This window comes from Cibotium barometz, chromosome 48 (genome assembly GCF_041138505.1).
Source record: "Cibotium barometz isolate CiBa-2024 chromosome 48, ASM4113850v1, whole genome shotgun sequence".
NCBI lineage: Eukaryota > Viridiplantae > Streptophyta > Polypodiopsida > Cyatheales > Cibotiaceae > Cibotium > Cibotium barometz.
In genome coordinates, this window is record NC_141093.1 from 46,498,170 (window position 1) to 46,513,153 (window position 14,984).

General features: G+C 40.8%; 1 pseudogene; it reads left to right on the forward strand.

Annotated features, from left to right (window-relative positions):
• The first annotated feature begins 9,027 nt into the window (after positions 1-9,027).
• LOC147611233 (ADP/ATP translocase 2, mitochondrial pseudogene) lies at positions 9,028-9,646 on the forward strand (annotated as a pseudogene).
• The last annotated feature ends 5,338 nt before the right edge of the window (positions 9,647-14,984 follow it).

Below are 14,984 nucleotides of genomic sequence, written 5' to 3' on the forward strand. Positions count from 1 at the left end.
TGGGTCATTTTCCTACTCATGATGGTAGTGTTGGAAAGAGAGGAAACCTAGTTTCCACGGAATCTGGAAGGTCTCAACATTTATCAAGCTTAAGGCTTGTGTTCTTAGTCACATATTGGTATTTATTCCCTTGCAACTTACATGAGTTCGGATAACTTGGTGGCTTGGAACCCGACATGGAAGCCACAAGTGAGTTGCAGGTTGCGAGAATAGGGATGGCACAATAGGGAAGAGCACAACATAAATAGGGACATAGTAGATACTTGGGTGCATTCAATATGGGAGCAGGTGAAGACTTTCATACCTTCTTTAGTTCAAATCCACCTATCAAGAATGAGGAGGTAGTTATCAAGGCTTTACAGGGGGTTCTCGCTGAAGTTCAATACTTCGATGGGAGAAATATAATCAGGTTCTTATGGGTGTATTGGTGGAAATTAGCTTTCTTCAATGTGGATGAGAATGAGATCTCTAGCTATGTTGCTCGCATTGTGATTCTAGAGCTAAAGGCCCACATACGAGTATTGATTGTGGAAGACTTGGATGAGCTTTAGAAGCGTTTTGAAGGGCGAGTTCTTTCTTAATGAAGATTGGGTGATGAGGAGTACTTTCATAGATTGGGTTCAGACACCCTACAAGGGTCTTATAGCTACACACCTATAAGAGGGAGTTTGAGTACATGTATGAATATTTGAGCTCTTTGTACCAAAATTTTCTTCCACTAGAAAAGGTGGCACTATTTTTGCAAGCTACATATCCTACAAGACATGTAGAATTGCTTATGCTCTTGGAGACAGAAAGTGGTTATAAGGAAGAATGAGATGATGTTCAGGAGGCTATTGTGGGGTTGGTGAAGAAGCAAAAAAGATGTGAGCTATTTCTTGGCAGAAGGATACTCCCTCATAGTAGCAACTTGAGCCTTTGCCTTAGCCTCTCAACCTTCTATGCGTGCTTCTATAGTGATACAAGACAATGTTAGGAGGACAAGCTTGTGAGCATTATGCATTACTTGTAGAGCAAGATGGAAAAGCTTGAAGAAGAAGAGAGGATTAGAAACTCACAGATCCAATGTGGTACTATGGCAGGGAGCTTTGAAGTACAATTGCAAGAACTACAAGGGCTCAAATGAAGCTATTTGGAACACAAGAAAGGTATGCACAAGTGACTCAGGTATGTCTCTTCTTACCAACCAAGATGCGGGTGATATGAAACATGGTTTTGAGCATACATCCATGAAATCCTCCTACCTAGGTAGAGATAATGGATCTTATAGCTTACATATGGAAAGGGTGGAAGATGGGATTGTACATGATAAACCAAAAGCGTTTGAGGGTGTAGCTAATCTAAGGGACAAAAAAGAGGTTGCAACAACTCCATGTGTTCCTAGGGTTATCGAGGTTGATATGATAAGGGCTGATGTTATGGAGTGTGCATTGTGCATATGGTAGTGATGCCATACCACAAGGTGAGTTGGAGTCCGATGGGATTGAAACAAGAAAGGGTGAATTAGAGAACACTAGAATTGATACGACAAGGGTTGAATAGTCACAAATTGATGGTGAACATGGTATGGGGGAAGTACATGTTTTATGTAAATAAACCCACATGGTGCAGGGCATATGTGATGAGAGTCAGGATGTAGAGCCTAGTGTTGTGGACCCAAGTGAACAAGAAATTAGTCAAGAAGAGACTAGGGATGAACAAGAACCTAGCATGGGGTGTATTCAAGTGAAAGCATTGGGGTATGAAGGGATTTTAGAAGAGTATGAAGTAGATGTAGGTGATTTTCAAGGGTGCAAAGATAGTGAGGTGGATCCCCTAGCATCTAATGAAGAGTTTTCAGGGGGTGTGGTAATCCCACAAGAGTTCTAGGATGGTGTGGTGATGCCACAAGTTTTTTGGGGGTATCAGTTCATATATGAAGAGAATAAAGGGGGTTAAGCTTTACTATCAATACCAGATTTATCACAGGGATATTGGAGTACAGGTGATTCTGTGTTTGGTACAGGTATATAAGTATGGGGCTTTCCATTTGATCCAGGGCATTTCAATAAGTATATATAGGTTTCAAGTGAGCATCAAGGGTATGGCCAATTCCAACAAGTGCATGGGGTTTGCAGGGATCACAACATTCACAAGTCTTACAAGGTTCACAAGGCATATAGAGGGAAAATAGGTTTACAGGGATTTTGGGGATGATCAAGCAGGTACAAAGATTATCCATTTGATCGACTCACTTGTTATATTGTTTGGGATTGATGCTATCCAAGAATTTGACTTATAATGGTGTTGATGTAATGGTCTAGATGGAGTATAGATCTAGCACATACCGGAGGATGTGCATGTTTAGAGGGGGCTGCTTGTCATGGAGCTCCATGTCCACATATGGAAGCACACTCAAGGAGTCAATCTCAAGTGTATCTTGCCATGTCTATTTTAATAGTAGAGGAGTCTAGTTCCATGCCTAACCCAAGTTACCATAGCAAACTCCATATTAGTATATAGGTTTGCTAGATTAGGAGTTCCTACTTTTGTTCAAGGGTTTTGATATGTAGGCGGTGATCATCTTGACTATTGTATGATCTGGTGGGACATCATGATTTTGAAAGAATAGGACAAAGACTTTGGGAAAATAATAAAATCAAGGGAGTTATGATTACAAAAATATCCTCTATATATGGGTACTCACTTAGATCAAAAGGGGACATCTCTCTTTTTTTGGGTTACATTTCAATAAGCAACAACGACATATATAAGGGGTGATGCAGTGATTCTAGTGGGTCATTTTGCTAATGGCAATGGTAGAGTTGGAACGAGAGGAAACCAAGGTTGACTAAATTAGTTTCCAAAGAATCTGGAAGGGGGATAACCATCAACATCTTCCTTGAAGAAAGGGAAATGTCAGAGCCTGCTTTTTGGGGAGAATTTGAGAACTATAACCTCAGCTTGAGAGAGATTGCCATTAGGGCAAAGTGTAGTTTGCTAAAAGAGGAAGAGTCAAGACCTAGGAGAGAGGTGCTTTGGAAGAGTCAAGGCCTGGTAGAGAGGTGCTTAGTTGGCTGCCAGAAGAAGAGGGCAACATCGTGATCCATAGGAGAAGAAGAGGCAAGAGTCGCCATTACCAAAACTTGGAGGGAATGATGCCAAAGGGCTAGAGGTTGACTTTAGGGCGCCACAACAAGGGGATTATAGGTTTTGTAGTGAAGGTACCCTGCTCACTGTGCCAAAAGACTTCCACGAAATCATAGTTGGGAAAGGTGTGTGGCTTTCTCTTTCACTGAAGAAGGGCTTAGTGCCGAAGGAACAGGGAAGATCAGGGCATGCAACACAAAGAGTAAGAGAGTCCAACCTCTACCTCCAAATTTCTTTTCATCATCCTTGGAAAAAAAGGGTAGACTCAAACATAATCTTCTCTATAGAGTTTAACACTCCAAGGGTTTTATTTTTGGTGCAAATTATTGTGAGGACAACAACCATTGTAGGATATTGTTCCCTCAATTTTGTCTAAGCATGAACGGTCCATAACATTTTTGTAGCGAATCTTAAATTAAACTTTGTTAGCAGTAAACTTATAAGCATTCCTTTCAAGCTTAAGGCTTGTGTTCTTAGTCACATATTGGTATTTCTTCCATTGCAACTTACAGGAGTTTTGGTAACTTGATGGCATTACCCGCTCGACACCGTTGTACCTCTGTGTGCTACTAGCCATTGGAACACAATCAAGCGATAGGGATGTCGACTACTCCAAAGCCATCTCCACAATGCCATGAGGATATTTGGCAATATTTCCAACCATCTCCAAAGCTCAACCACCTCAAGAGCAAGGCATGTCTTCAAGCCAATAGGATGTGACATCCCAGTCTCAGTGTGTAGCGAAAAAAAGAAATTAGAGGTCAGGGAAAAGGAATCTTGCCACTGCCACTCACATGGTTTTCTAATAATATTCAGTGAATAAACCCTTGGATTTTGTTTTTTTTTTAATATTAAGAATGAGTAGTTTTAAATTTTGTATACTACCAAAGGATTACATCGCTCATAAAAGATCATTTATTTTTTATTCACGTGCACCAAAAGTTGAAGAGTCAAGATAAACTAGGAGTACAACTTTGACAAAATTCAATAGTGTATTGATAAAGATTTTGTGTTCAATCATTAATACTAGTGATAATATAGATGTATGCTCATGGTGGTCTACCATAGAACTTATAAACCATCAACTTCATTATGCATAGCATTGACCAAATGCTCCATTTTCCCTACTAACATCATTAGAGCTACCCAATAGTGGATTAGGATTATGTATGCTCAAACTTATATGTATCTGCATATACACATAACCATAGAGTTACACATTACACAACGAACTAAGTTTTTATCATTACTTTAGAGATCAAGAGCATACTCAGTCCATAATGAAGCCTTATATTATCTCAAAGGAGCCTGACATACTTGAACTTTGGGTAGATACATTTTTAAGAGGGAACAAATTAATAACTAACTAGTCTACTATAGAAGGTATAAATCCTCAACTTCATTACGCATAGCATTGACCAAATGCTCATGGTGGTTTAAAATAGAACTTATAAACCATCAACTTGGATAACATCGACCAAATGCTTCATCTTCCCCGCTAATGTCATCAGAGCTACCCAATAATGGATTAGTATCATGTATACTCAAACTTATATGTACATGCATACACATGACCATAGAGTTATGCATGACACAACAAGCTGAGTTTTTGTCATTACTCCAAGGGAAAACTTAGTCATAATGAAGGCTAGTATTATCTTAAAGGAGCTTAACATGCCTGAATTGTGGGTAGATGTATTTTAAGAGGGAACAAATTAATAACTAACAAATTAGTTAGGTGATGAGTTTTGCCAATTAATGCTTCCATTCAAAGTTTCATAGATCCATTGTATGTGAGTTCTCACACTAGTAAGCTTACTAGGCATCTTCAAGATTGATACTACCAAAATTCAATATCTAAGCTTTGTTAGTATATTTCAAAGTGGAGTTAATTTCTTACTTTGGAACTTGTAGGTATTGATGTCTAAGTAAACTTGAAGTAGCCCACATCTTGATCCTTTGCTCCCAACAATCGATCTGCACTCTCAAAATCTCCCTTTTTGCTTGAATTACCTACAAATTCAACATCTTAGATGAGATAGGTTCTTAATCATGTAATTAAATTACACAAATGAGCCTATGGTGGCTAGTAAATAGCTTCCCAAATAGATACATGTGGTTTCAATGGGAGGCCCCATCACTTTTGAAAGGGCTCTTGGTGGTTGGACATGATTGATAGAGATGGCTTGGCTACCTAGTAGGTGATCGGATGATTGATGACTAGATGGTTTTCTTTAGTTACACCCCTCTTCATTGAATCTTATTGACCCCAAGCTTGGCTTGGTGATTATTCTCTAAGGGTGGTCAATATCAAAACTTGGGCAGCCACTTGATCTATTGGTCGTGTAATCTCAATGGCCGGGTAATCAAAGGTTGGCCAAGTAACACCCCCCCTGGCTGGGTAATCAAAGGTTGGCTGGGTATCTACTACACATTTGCTGAATGGTGCCCTCAGTAGAATTCTCCTCACGTGGTAGGATGCACCCCTTGAATGGGTGGCTCTTTTACTATTGGCCATATCTTTCTCACATGCTTTCCCTCTTGACAGGCCTTTTTTGTTTTGTTTAAATCATGAGTGGCTATTGCTTTTTATGTATGGACTGGGTAAAGCTATAGGATCTCTTATTTCAAGGGTGTGGTGTGGTTGGATTAAGCAAGACATGATGAGACCGGGCATGTTACCTTACCTTGAAGATGGCCGGTTATTCTTTTCCCAAAATCTAGATGGTGGCAGGCTGGTGCACGTATCAGTCGGGTAAGAGAGCTTTGGCCAGCACATTGGCCCCGCATGGGAGATGCTTTATTTAGGGACATGTTGATGCTTTATTTAGGGCCTCGTTGATGATTTGGGTGTTTTTTTTGGTAATGTGTATGGCCGTGTATAAGGCATTTTGTGGTCAAGTTCTACTTTTTGAGAATTAGATGGCCATGTTCACTTTATGGTCGGGTGCTGAAAGTGTTTTGGCTAGGTGTTCCATGTAATGGTTAAGAGAGCAGTCGAGTTTAGGGAAACACAGGGTCAAGGCATGTAGGGGTTGGGTGATGTGGCAATGATCAGATGATGTAGCAGTGCACCAACGACGTATGGAGCACAGAGTAGTGGGGGGTTGGTGCAGCACACAAAGTAGTTGCCGTCACAAGTACCAAGAGGGACTAGCTAGTAGTATCGGATTAGCAAAAGTGATGGGATGAGCAAGATATTTCCCTAAAACCTCTCACAAAATGGCATGTATATGGTCACTAAGCTTGGTAGGTCATAAAGTATACTTATGCTTTATCTAGGTGGATGCATTTGAGCCTACTTGATTGCGCTCTCTTCAATTGCCATGGATTTTCCCAAATCTAGGATGGTGACTTGCCTCCAAGTTGTTACCTAGATATCATGGAGAATAATGGAAGAGAAGCTACATTTTAACAAAGTATCCTTGGAAAACTCTACCGTGTGTCAAGGGAAGCGTGAATGGACAGTTTGATGACTGGCTTTTTTTGTGAGTTCTATGACAAAGAACTCATATTCAAGGGTTTTGAAGTTCATGTGGAGTAGGATATCATATACAAGAAGAAGTATGACAAAAGTTTGATGACCTATATGGAGCTTTATGTTAATACTAAGTCATGAGCTATTGTGTGGCTTCTTTAGTCAATTGCAAAATTGCAAACCAACAGGACCAATGTATCAAAGAAGTTGGAGGAGAGACTATAAGTAATGGTTTCTTCTCTTCAATGGGAGGCCTAGATCTGGCAAATTGATAGCATACATATAGCAACATAGATTACGGAAGATTGAATGCATTATGCAAGCGCTGATTTTTAAATGAGATGAAATGAAATATTACATTTCATATCTTAAAAAACTTAAAAAATAAAAAATATATATATCCCTTTTGTCCGTAGCATTCTTAATCAAAAGGAACAAAATAAAAGGCATAAAAGATCTATTATAAACTTAGTTACATCCTTTGGGTCCATTGGTTTCTTGATTGGAAGAATGAAGATAAAGGGGGGGGGGGGAGGAAATAAAAGGAAATGAGAGAGAGAGAGAGAGAGAGAGAGAGAGAGAGAGAGAGAGGGGGGGGGGAGGAGGAGGGGGTTGAGAGGGATGTGAGGAAGCTTGAAGTAAAGTTATAATTCATACACTACATGTAATTTGTATATGTTATATATATTTATATTATATAATTTATATACATTATTATATACATCACAAGCATTAGCTATGGATTATTTCTTGCCCAAAAGAGGACGAACTTATAAAAATCCAAAGCTCACATTAATGAATACATATTAAACTATGTAGTAATCTTGTCTGAATAAGGTCATTAGTCCAATGAAAATACATTATTCTACACATCACACGCATTAGCTATGGATTATTTCCTACCCAAAAGAGGACAAACGTATTAACAATCCAAAGCTCACATCACATTAATGAATACATATTGAGGGGGTGAAATGAGCCGGACGCCTCTAAGCCAAAACTCCTACACACATCCTTATAATAAGGAAAGGAAAATAAGGGGCACCACCTAGCATAGAAGGCTAGGAAATGGGAAATTTGGAGGGAGCTTAAGAGAGGAAGAAATGGGAAGTGGGTGTGGAAGGAAGAAGAGAAGAAGGCATAAGAGAGAGAAGGGGAGGAGCTATAGTGAAAGCTATGGATTTGGTAACTCCTACCCATACATACACCCTTCACACAAGCCTAACATCACTTCCTCCCAAAGAACATCACACCAAACCACAATCTCATGCATCCCAGATTTTACAACACATAGTCATACGCTCCAAAAACACCACCCTTCACACGTATAGAATGAGGGTGAAGAGACAAGGCATACACATAAGCACCCTTAATAAGACTAAGGATACATAAGAATCAAGAGTAAGGAACCCTATAAGCATAAGAAAACATGAACTTACAATGGATACAAGGCCATCTACAAGCATGGGCTTACAACTACCCCTAAGGCTAGAGTAGTGACTAAGGCTAGGGGCGTGGTGTAGAGAGGGGTGTAGTGTGTTTTTTTCCACAAGACCTATGTCTTGTTATAGGTGAGGAGGGCCATTATTACACTAATTAAGCATGCTTATGGGAAGACAAATTGGATTCCTTTGATTATACTTTTTGGACCATGTCCAAAATATCACCTTTTTTTAATTTTGGTCAAGCCAAAGGATCCAAATCACCCATGAATGAGTCCAAATGACCCCTCCACGCCTAAAAGAAGTGGGAGGGCATGGAATGCTGAAAAAATCACTTTGGGGGGGGTCATCATAGGCTTTTGTGGCCTTTTTCCTTAAGAAAATATGTGATTTTCTTCAAGTTTTGGCTCTTTCCAAAGTGTCTTCACATTACTTTGTCAAAAAAATGACAAAAGGGGCTCCATGTCATGTGGGTGGCCTTTTATTATTACTGAATACCACTCGTGAGGGTTGAAAATGGAAACACTCCAAAAGATACTCGTTTCCCATATAGATTTTCAATTGAATAACAGGTGGATTTTTGGGAAAAAAACCAAAGATGGGGGGTCCACTTTGTCACCTTGCTTTTATCCTTGGTAATTGAATTATTGTGAGTGAAACACCTTATTTCCATGTAGGAAAAACCAATTCACTTCACCAAGGTTGATCTCCAAATAGTTACGGTGATGCTAGAATTTACTGTACCTGTGGGCCCCGCCACACTTGTTGCCTTCCCTCCAGAATATTTTTTTGCACATCTTTCCCTGCTTTATATCCCTCATATGATTTATCATTATTGGTGATTTTTGATGATGGAAAAAGCTATTTACAAGGCCAGCTTAGGTTGTAGTAGGTTTTTTGGGCTTTGGGCTATGGTGCAAAAAATGTCTATCAATATTAAACTATGGAGTAATCTATGCCTTTGCTGTTGACTTTCTCATGGGTGGTGTCTCTGCTGATGCTATTTCAAAGATGGCTGCTGCTTCTTTTCTTGAAATTGAAGAGCTTCTTGAAGTAATCCTTGAATGCAAAGTTTAGGATGGCTACTACTGGAAGTGGTTTACTGGTAATTTGGCCTCTAGCAGAGCAATGGGATCCTCATACCTCCTGTTTAATGTGTACGCCCCTGAATTATGATCACACCAGGCTAGCCAATGATGCTAAAGCATTGTAAAAAGGAGGGGAGTAATGGACTTCTAGTTGTCTACAGGAAGACTTTGGCTACTAATACTATTGCTAGTTTGTATAGGGAGGATTCAACATTTCTTGTGTTGAACCCTTGTCTACCAAGGATTGTACTTTGGCATGTATGACTCGTTGAAGCCGGTCCTTTTGGTGTGGGCACTCTGCAAGATAATGTCATGGCCAGCTCCTTACTTACTGGGTTCTCACCACTCGAGAAGGTCTTGCTTTGTATCCCATTAATACAGTTTGTCATCATATGATGATGACATTTGGGGAAGCTGTCAAGTACTCATGGTCATTGGATTGCTATCAAATCAAGGAATCCCCCAAATGTGGAAGGGTGCTTCTACGACAAAGAAGGAGAAAAAGATAAAGGCAAGAGCAAAGCTCTTCTTGCCAAGGAAAGTGATGAAAATGAAGGGGCTTAAAATGTTATGTATGATGATTATGGCAATGTATTGAATGTCCAAAAGGACATGTGTCTCTATGATTTGTATCCTAAATCATCTCTCATGATTTGTATCCTAAATCATCTCTCATGATTTGTACTCACTCTCACAAAGCTCTAACTATTTCTACGATGATGATGATGATGTTATATAATTTCTCAAGGATATGAGATAGAGAAGTAGCCTAAAACCCTAAACCCTAAAACACTAAACCCTAAAAACCCTAAACCCTAAACCCTTGGGTTAAAGTAATATGGCCCTACCTTGTCAGGTAACGCTCTCAAGTGTCTTTGAAGCACTCGTGTTATGTCCTCCCCTCCACCGGTGTCATGCATGTGTGCTTATGTGTGCTATATGTGAGTTTGCATGTGGTGGGAATTGACATGATACTGTTCCGGGAGTCAATGCGAGGGCCGAAGCACTGGCCAGACTTCTCGGTGGACTTAGACAGGTTTCGGGGCGAAAATTTTAAATTTTAAATTTTTAAAGTTTTTCGGGTCTCGGGAACCCAACCGACCCCGTCGCCTCGACGGAAATTATTGTAAAATCATATGAGTCGGGGCCTGAGTGCTTCCAATTTGTAATTAACAGACAAATTAGTTTAAGTTGGCCAAATGTGTCCGGCCGCCCGAGTCAGTTTTAGTTTATAAGTCAATTTTGACTCATTTGTAAAGAACTCAGTGTGTGGATTAGAACGAGCTGCGAGCACGCCGACACCCAATTGCTTCCTACGCGAGCTCTAGGTACCGGAATTGAATTCCGGAAGAAGTAGGTGGTTCTCCTCCTTATGCTCTACGCGCCCATGTAAGAAATTCCGTGTTTAGTCATGAGTTTTTCTCGCTTGATTTGTGCCTGCGTTTTGAGCAATTAGTCATTTTTTTTGCCCGTTTTGAGTTGTTTCAAGTTCTTAAACTGTTCTTTGTGGTTGTTAGACATAGGAAATGCCTTCGTTAGCTCAAATCTGTTAGTTTAGGTGGGTTAGACTTGCTTTCGGGCTCGTACCTGCATTCGGGTAGAAAGTCAGTCTAGTCTGGAAGTTAGTCTTGTCCTGTTCGGGAGCTGATAGATAGTGCTGACATGGCCATTAGGACTTTTAGAGACTTAGTCAACTCAGATTAGGTAGAAAGTCACTAATTAGGTGGAGGTGAATCCGTCCTGCTTGAGTGCCGGCCACTAATGCGACCTTCGACTATCTCTTGACACTTGCATAGCTGCCTCCGAGCACTAGTCTTGGTCATACTACGTCCTTGGATTGACATTATGTGATCCAAGTGCTCGCTAGACTGTCGATGACACTCTCTTGCGATTGCGCGAGGAACATTGGCGCCGTTTGCCGGGGACTAGTACCTAGACTAGCAGGAGTCTGGTAGCCGCACTCACAACCTGTGTACACACACTAGGTCCAGGTAGGCGAGAGTCTACTGCCACTTCCATTTAGAGGTCGTCTGGGAAGCAGGAACTTGTTTTTTGCTTTTCCGAGTTGATCCGAATGTAGAGTGTCTGATGAGTACAGAGTTAGTCCTGTGCATCTGATAGGTGTTTAGGATGACTCAGAGACTCAGGAGGTTAGATTAGGATCTGTTTTTCTGTTTAAATAGGTAGTCTAGTTAGTTAGAAATTTTACTTTTCACATTTCCCGCTTTTTAGTCGTTTCATGCTTTTTAGGAAAATTTTTTGCGTTTTTTAAAAATGTTTAGAGTTTTTTAGGATTTTTTGCATCTCATATGTGCATCTTGCATCTCATGGCATCCTTGCATTGCATTAGTTTAGTTAGAATAGGCATATGCATGGTATTTTTCCGCACGACACGCACATCGAGTTAGAAACACACACTCGCCTGCATTTCACCTGAACAACACACCTCACCTACATACACTTACCACCTGCCACGCACTCACAAGCATCTCACTCACACCTATCGCCAACACACCACACCAACACAACTCACGTGTCACAAGACATACACCACCATCACATACACGACACTACTCTCCCAGAGCACACACATGCACTAGCTTCTTGCTTATATTTGCATCTTGAAGGACTTGACCTAATTGTGTTTGTAAGGATTTCTCCCTTTTCATTGAGGAACCGATGGGACTTCGTTGGAGCCATAGTGGCAAAGGCTCTGCATAGACCACGCGGCACTTTTATCTCCAGGAGTCGGTGGATCAAGAACTCGTGAGCGGGCTGTCGTGAGAGTGTCTCCAGGGCGGGCTGTCGCTCATAGTTTCCGCAGGTCAGCGTTTCCTTTTTTGAAAATGGGCTGGCATAAACCTGACAACGGGCTACGGCCTCGTGATTTATTCAGAACGGGCTAGCGCTTGTTTCACAACGGGCTAAGGTATCGACCTTATAACAGGCTGGCTAATAATTTCAAGGCGTTCAACGGGCTGGCGATAGCTCGTTGCAACGAGTGGCGACGGCACCACTAACGCCACGGGCTGGCTTTTTGTTGCGAAGGACTATGGTGCCTGTGGATGAATGGGTACTGGCGCCCTTACTGTATTAGTGGGCTACAGGTCATCTCGCTACCTCAACGGGCTTGCGGCGGTATTGTGTCAACGGGCTATTATCACCTTAGATCAACGGGCTATCGGCGCAAATTTCGAAGGGGCTCCCAAATTTATTTAACGGGCTAGGTGCTTCTCACACAGAGGAAGTAGGAAACGGTAGCCCGCGGGTCGGTTTTTCGCTATAGCCCGTTTGGCAACTTTTTTTATAAGGCGACGTGGAGAGAACTCCAAGGAGAGCCCACTGCGCCCAAGGTTGGGTCACTTGCTTTACGAGTAGCCAACTTCTTAAGCCCTTTGCATACATCTTCAATAGTGAAAAAAGAAGGTGTGCATGAAAGAGACCCATAACATGGCATCTTCCTGACATTTGGTTGCTCATATAGATTCTTACAATGCATATACATGTCCATGAGAGTCAAAAGAATTGTCTCTTGACGAGAGAGAGAGAGAGAGAGAGAGAGAGAGAATATTTTATTGCACTTTATGCACAAAAAGAATCTTTTTGGAATTTTCTCGTCGGATTCCAAAAAGCACTCGCCAAGGGTTGCTTGCCAAAAAACTTTCCCCCTTGGCACTCAAGTCTCTCTCCCAGAAGAGAAGGTCTTGGAGCCTCTAAAGAGAGGCTCTCCTTGTGTGTGAAGGAGGTGAAGAAAGTGTCACTTTATGTGCATACAAGAGGAGGAGAGAAGGCAGTTCGAGTCTCACAAAGTGCTGCATAAGCTCTGCAAGCAAGCACCAAGAAGAGAGCCCTACACATATTTTGTAGGAGAGAAGAAGATAAATCAAGAAGATCAAAGGAGCCAATTTTCAAGTTGTGCAAGTGTTAGCCGATTGTATACCGTGCAAGGAGCCGTGATCTTGTTCCCAAGATCTACAAGTTAAGAACTGGTTTAAGTGTAACGAAGGAGCTTGCTTCTTGTCAATAATATAACTTCACAAGGGGGGGGGGACTGGCCCATCTTTTAGTCCCTATGCTGTGTTGTCTATCTCTCTCTCTCTTTCTCTCTACATCTTTCTTTTTTCTCATTTGTTCTCTCTCTGTGCCATCATAATATTCACCATATATCTTTTAAGTATATAAGAAGGTGGAGCGTGTATCTCAAAGCTTATAACAGAGTGGATGTGTACAAGAAGAGATATGCTACTCTTGATCAATGCATCCAAGAAGTTGCGGACCTTCTGGATAACATGGGATCCTACTATCTACCCAACATAGAGTGATGGGAACAATCCCACACTGACAAACATAAGCATTCTAAGTGATTTGATCCTATGGAAAATAAGAGACTCAATTGAAAGATCAAAACAAGCATACCAATACCAAACCAATTGGTCAAATTAGAATAGGGTGAACCAAGACTTGAACGCAAATTATGGGCTAGTATCTCATAGGTCAAAACAGCTGAGGCCCATAAGAAACAATTTATATATATGTATATGTATATGTATATGTATATGTATATGTATATATATATATATATGTATGTATGTATGTATGTATGTATGTATGTATGTATGTATAAATTTATATTTTCAATATCATGTCATTTCACTTTGATTTCAATGTGTACGCACCAATTTTATGGTTTTTTGTACATTAAATTAGTTTGTATTGTATATGCAAGGACTAACACTCAACTTTAGGTTCACACATCGTTTTGTCCTTGGTTACAAATTTTTTAAATATCACCTCGTTCGTCGTAATGTGCTTCCCCTCTTCCACAAGCACAAGAAATATGTATTCTCCACCCTTTGTTAACCACACTCATACACAAACCATCTCTCAATACCTCGCCCCACCACCCTCTCTCACAACTTCCCTCCACTAACCTCTCTCACAACATTTCCCAAGGATGAGTATGTTCAGAGAGAATACACAACACACAGGGATTAGCAAACTTATTGCACGGGTGAAATGCACCCTAAAGGTGCAAGTGGAGGAGTGGGATGCAAATACTAATGGTGTAGATGGAACAAGAACCCTACATGAGTACTAGGCATTACACACATTTTATGCGAAAGTCGAGTATGCAGAGGAGGCCATTAAGATACTCAAACAAGAAATGGTGAAAGACCATGGGTTCACATTCCATGATGTAGGTGGGTCCCTCAACATTCTGAATGAAGTCACACAAATGATGTGCAATTGGGGGTACAAGACCGAAAACAAAAAATAGAAGATCATTTGATGGCATCAATGCAACACGTCATTACCTTATTGCTGCGGTGATGGGCGGGTACAACCATCATGTGAAAAGTTAAAAGCCTTATGTATGAGTATCTCCACTGTAATGTTGGTGGACAAAAGTGCAAATAAAGATGTAATAATTATTCATTTATTTGTGTCTCCTAGTCATCAAGTAGAGAGAGAGAGAGAGAGAGAGAGAGAGAGAGAGAGAGAGAGAGAGAGACAATATTTCGTTATACTTTATGTATAAAAAGAATCTTTTTGCTCACCGGATTTGAAAAAGCACTCACCAAAAAATTTTCCCCCTTGGCACTCAAGTCTCTCTCCCAGAAGAGAAGCTCTTGGAGCCTATAAAAGGGAGGCTCTCCTTAGGTATGAAGGAGGTGAAGAAAGCATCACTTTATGTGTATACAAGAGGAGGAGAGAAGGCGATTTGAGTCTCACAAAGTGCTACGGCGGAAAGTGAAATCAAGAACCAAGAAGAGAGCCCTACACAGAAGATAAGTCAAGATGATCAAAGGAGCCAATTTTCGAGTTGTGCAAGTGTTAGCCGATTGT